The sequence below is a fragment of the Hemicordylus capensis genome, chromosome 4, assembly GCF_027244095.1.
Source record: "Hemicordylus capensis ecotype Gifberg chromosome 4, rHemCap1.1.pri, whole genome shotgun sequence".
Taxonomy (NCBI): Eukaryota; Metazoa; Chordata; class Lepidosauria; order Squamata; family Cordylidae; genus Hemicordylus; species Hemicordylus capensis.
Window position 1 is genome coordinate 230,902,165 of NC_069660.1, and position 6,000 is coordinate 230,908,164.

Genomic DNA, 6,000 nt, shown 5'->3' on the forward strand with positions numbered 1-6,000 from the left:
GCAAATTAAAAGGTGAAACTGATATATGAGACAGACGCATTACATGCAAAGCGAGATAAGTCAAGCCTTAATTTGTTATAATTGTGATGATCATGGCGTGCAGCTCACGAAAACCCCAAATCCACAATCTCAGAAAATTAGAATATTACATGGAACCAAGAAGACAAGGATTGTAGAATAGAACAATATCGGACCTCTGAAAAGTATAAGCATGCATATGTATTCAGTACTTGGTTTGGGCCCCTTTTGCAGCAATTACTGCCTCAATGCGGCGTGGCATGGATGCTATCAGCCTGTGGCACTGATGAGGTATTATGGAAGACCAGGATGCTTCATTAGCGGCCTTCAGCAATTCTGCATTGTTTGGTCTCATGTCTCTCATCCTTCTCTTGGCAATGCCCCATAGATTCTCTATGGGGTCAGGTCAGGCGAGTTTGCTGGCCAATCAAGCACAGTACACTGTATACTTTTCAGAGGTCCGATATTGTTCTATTGGACCTGGAAACAAACTGGTAGCCGGTGCAGCTCTTTCAAAATGGATGTTATGTGCTCCCACCGGGCAGCTCCAGATAAAACCCTAGCTGCCACGTTTTGCACTAGCTGCAGTTTCCGGATATTCATCAAGGGCAGCCCCACGAAGAGCGCATTACAGTAATCCAGCCGTGACGTGACTAAGGCATGGGTAACTGTGGCCAGATCTGCCTTCTCGAGAATGGGTCGCAGCTGGCGCACTAGCTGAAGCCGTGCAAAGGTACCCCTGGCCACCGCCTCCACCTGAGCTTCCAAAAGCAGAGCCAGGTCCAGTAATATCCCCAAGCTGCGTACTTGCTCCTTCAAGGAGAGTGCAACCCCATCCAGAACCAGTAAAATCTCCTCATCCCAATTGGCTCTCCTACTGACCAACATTACCTCCATCTTGTCCAGATTCAATTTCATTTTTTTAGCCCACATCCAACCTGGCCTCCATCCCGATTCAGGACATCTATCACCTCCCTAGGATCAGGTGACAAGGAGAGATAGAGCTGAGAATCGTCCGCATATTGCTGACAACTCAGTCCAAGTCCCCGGATGACCTCTCCCAGCAGTTTCATGTAGATGTTAAACAGCATGGGGGACAAGACCAAATGCTGCGGGACACCACAGGCCAATGGCCACGGAGCCAAGCAGTAGTCCCCCAGCACCACCTTCTGCACCCTCCCCCCAAGAAAGGACCGGAACCACTGCAATGCAGTACCTCCAATTCCCATACTCGAGAGGCGGCCCAGAAAGAAACCATGGTTGATGGTATCAAATGCTGCCAAGAGGTCCAGCAGAACCAACAGGGATGCCCTCCCCCTGTCTAGTTCCCGGCATAGGTCATCCACTAGAGCGACCAAGGCAGTCTTAGTCCCATATCTGGGGCAGAAGCCAGATTGAAAAGGGTCCAGATAATCTGTATCATCCAAGACCCTCTGCAGCTGGGACGCCACCACACGCTCTATCACCTTGCCCAAAAAGGGCAGTTTAGAGACCGGTCTATAGTTGTCTGGGTTGGAGGAATCAAGGGAGGGCTTTTTTAATAATGGTCTTATCATCGCCTCCTTGAGGCACGATGGCATTGTGCGTAGAGCCTCAGTGGATTGGTATGTGTGAAGCAGCCATCTCATAGCAAATAATGCTGATCAATCTTCAATTCAATTCAAATGAAGCTGTTCATATATTCAGCTGTGATTCATTGAGTAATTAGAGTCTGAGTAATCTAATGTGAATGTGTTAATCAGTGGCAAAAGTGTCACTTGGTTGCTCAAAACACAATTTATCATTTTTAGGGAGTTCTTTACTCATTTTTAAGAAGTTTGTTGCTAGAAATATAAAGCTTTGTATTGCTGATCCCCTCCTCCAAGCTTGCGAGAGTCGGAGGGGAGCAGAGTTGTGCCTGACCATTTTCAGGGAGGTGGGACACAGGAATGGCCACCATCCCACCCGGCGTATGCCTGGAAGAAGAAGTGGCAGGTTCCTGCCATGGCAGCTGTAAATCTGATACTTGCAAGACCTGAGACTGATTCTACATCGGTCCAGGCTTCTGGGTCTGGTTCTCTGTGCAGTGAAAATTACCCTCATGATGTCCCCGCCTTTGGGCAATCACCTGCTTATGAAGAAAAATTGGAGAAATTAATATGTTGACATATTCTCTCTGCTATTCAGGGAGCCAGGGGGAACCTGCTTGGGCCAAGGATCAGCAAAGGGGTAAAAAGGGGCCAAGTGGTTGTTGGAAGTTAAAGGACTTTTGCACTGTCTCTTGTCTCAGACAGTGGGGGACAGACTAGTGAGTAAGAGGGCTAGAGGTTCAAGACATTGGTTATCCCTTCTCTACTGCTCTGACACTATCCCTTTGGATATGTAGATTGCTAATCTCAGGGACTAACTTCCTTCCAGCCACTTCCTCCTTTCTCTCTCTCTCTTCCCTACCTGTCCTTCTACCTTGCAACATGGCAAGCTCCTCTCCCTGCACCATGTGTGCAGAGAAGATGCAGAATCCATCTGCATCCAGCTAGATAGATAGATTAGAGATCCTAACTCCTCACTTTCCTATCTAGAATGTTCCTTAATAAATGCCTTGTATATTGATTTACTTTACTCTCAGCATACACGCATGCCTAAGTAAATTCTACTGTGTTGTGCCTGTGTGCACTCTGCTAAAATGAAAAAGGGATTCTCTTACCACCGAGAATTTTCAACAGTGGTAATGCCCCTCTGTCTGGTAAAGGGGTCTAGTCTGATTAAAATGCAGCCCCTCTTGCACTTGCTGCTTCATTACCTAGCTCAACATGACATACCTTACTTGAGGGAGGGTTTTATGTTTGATTATCACATTCCTTACTAAGGCCCTAGAGTGCCATATATGGCTCAGAATCTTAAATCAGTTTTGGGGTTGGAACACGGTGTGTATGCTAAGATTCAGAAGGAGCTGGATGCGGACGCATTGTTGGCCCTTTCGCTGAGCCTCCTGTACTCCATCTCTCTGTGTTGCCTTGGTATAGTGCCCAAGAAGTCCCTGGGTGAATAGCACCTCGTCAACAACCTGCCCTTCTCCAAAGGGGGCTCACCATCTTTGTGATCTAAACACCCTTTGATGTGCAATTGTGATGGTACAGTCCCAGGGGCTGGGATGCTGCTGGGTAAGTGCAATATAAAATCAGCTTTTAGACTCCTTCCTGTTCATCCCAATGATTTAGATCTTTTGGGTTTTCTTATGATAGATTCTATTTTATGGACTGTGTATTGCCCATGGGCTGCTCTTTGTCATGTGCTATGTTTGTGCATTTCAGTTCATTCCTCAAATGGACACTGAAGGATAGGGCTGGCACTGACATATCATTGACAAGTTATTTTTTTGGATGACTTCCTCTTTGCTGGCCCAGGTGCCTCATCTCCCTGTGAGTTGCTTATGGGTATCTTTCAGAATTTGATGACCAAACTGGGTGTTCTGTTGGCAGATGAAAAAAACCAAAGGCCCTTCCACATCACTTTCTTTTCTTGGGATTGAAATTGATACAGTGAACCAATGTTGTCATCTTCCCACAGGAAAAGATCAATTATCTCACTAGCTGTTTGAAAGGTCCATAAGGTCACACAAGTAAATTCAGTATTTATTTATTTTATTTATTGTTATTATTTATTTATTTGATTTCTATACCGCCCTTCCAAAAAATGGCTTAGAGCAGTTTACACAGAGAAATGATAAATAAATAAGATGTATGCCTGTCCCCAAAGGGCTCACAATCTAAAAAGAAACATAAGATAGACAGACACCAGCAACAGTTACTGGAGGTACTGTGCTGGGGGTGGATAGGGCCAGTTACTCTCCCCCTGCTAAATAAAGAGAATCACCACATTAAAAGTTGCCTCTTTGTCAATTCAGCAGGGGTCTCAATCACTTACGCATTATGAAAAATTAATTTTGTGTTATCAGGATCAGCCAAAAGGGATTGTTTCTAAAATTTATACTCTGTTGTTACAATTAGAAATAGGTGACCCTCCAAGAACTTTGAAGGATATTTGGGAAGTGGATTTGGGAAGTCCTATAGAAGAGAGTAAATGGCAATCATTATGGAAGTCTGGGGGATTCCTGTCAGCTTCCATACAAGAATTACAATGGAAGATTTTACATTGGTGGCATTTAACTCCAGTAAAATTAGCATATATCTGTCATAGCTATTCTGCTCAGTGTTGGAGGGGGTGTAAGCAAAAGGGAACATTTTACCACATGTGGTGGTCCTGTGAAAAGGTGGCATGTTTTTGGCAGAAAATATTTGGAGAAATAAGAATTATAACAAAACAAAACATTGAGTGTTCTCTGGAATTGGGGTTATTACATATTTTTGTAGGAAATAATGCTAAGTTAAAAAATAAGGAACTTGTAATTTTTTTAATTCTCGCAGCGAAAACACAAATGGTTCAACAATGGAAATATTTGGATCAATTAACAATTGAGCAATGGTATAACAAGGTGTGGTCAATGCGCTTTTAGAAAAGATCACTGATAAGATCAGATTAATGCATGCTGTGAGAGTAGAATCACAGTTTCACCGTATCTGGGCAGATTATATTTATTATATTAACAGTACTAGATTTGATTTTGGATTTTCTTGTGACATTTGGAAAACAGGATTGTTAAATGTACTGTGTTATTATGTTACTATTCTATGTTATTATGTGAATAATGCATTTTTTTAAAAAAATGAAATGCAAGTCATTTTAAGATATCTTAATTTCACCTGCTGGGTTGTGGCTCCTTGTCGTGCCTTCCTGAAGAGAATGTATGATGCTGTTAAAGGGATTAAATCCCCTCATCACCACATTCGGATAACCCAAGACTTCAGAGCTGATGTGTGCATGTGCTTGGAGTTTTTAAGGGTCTTTAATGGTATCTCATTATGGAGATCACAGTTTCTTCGCAAGACCGACCTCCAAGTCTCTCTCTCTCTCTCTCTCTCTCTCTCTCTCTCTCTCTCTCTCTCTCTCTCTCTCCCACCCCCAACTTCCATCTCTGGGTGGTTTACAACATAATAACCTTAGAACAATTTAAAACTACAAATTAGTCTTTGGGGACTTTTAAAAAGTTGTCAGAGATGGGGAGGCTCTTATATCAACAGGAAGAACATTCAAGAGTCCCTGAGTAGCAACAGCAGGGGTGTAACTATAATAGGGCAAGGGGAGAAAGTTGTCTGGGGGCCCACTGCCTTGGGGGCCGCCCAGAGGCAAGTCACATGACTGACTTCCCCAGCCATGCACCCGCCCAGGCTTCCTTCAGTTGTATTCATCCTCAGAACCTACCAGAACAGCATGTCTTTCTCGAGTACCATTAAATGACTTGCATCGTCCACAATTTACAAAACCTTTAAAAAAACAATTTAGGATGATGTTCTATTATGGCACATCAGATATGCTTTTTGTTACCACTATTCAGCCTCATTTAAGATTTCTTTACTTCATGAGCTGAGCTTCAGTAGCCGGGGGCCCATTTTAAAATCTTGTCTCTGGGCCCACTCCAACCTTGCTATGCCCCTGAGCAACAGAGAAGGCCCGTCTTTGCATAGCCACCAGGTGAGCTGGTGGCAACTGCAAACAAACCTTTCCAGATGATCTTAATGGGTGGTGGAGCTCATGGCAAAGAAAACATTATTTTAAATACATTCTTTTAAGAGAGAAGAGCTGGTCTTGTGGTAGCAAGCATGACTAGTCCCCTTAGCTAAGCAGGGCCCACCCTGTTGCATATGAATGGGAGCCTAGAAGTGTGAGCAGTGTAAGATATTCCCCTCAGGGGATGGAGCCACTCTGGGAAGAGCAGAAGGTTTCAAGTTCCCTCCCTGGCTTCTCCAAGATAGGGCTGAGAGAGATTCCTGCCTGCAACCTTGGAAAAGCTGTTGCCAGTCTTTGAAGACAATACTGAGCTAGATGGACCAATGGTATGACTCAGTATATGGCAGCTTCCTATGTTCCTATATTCCTACGAGGCCT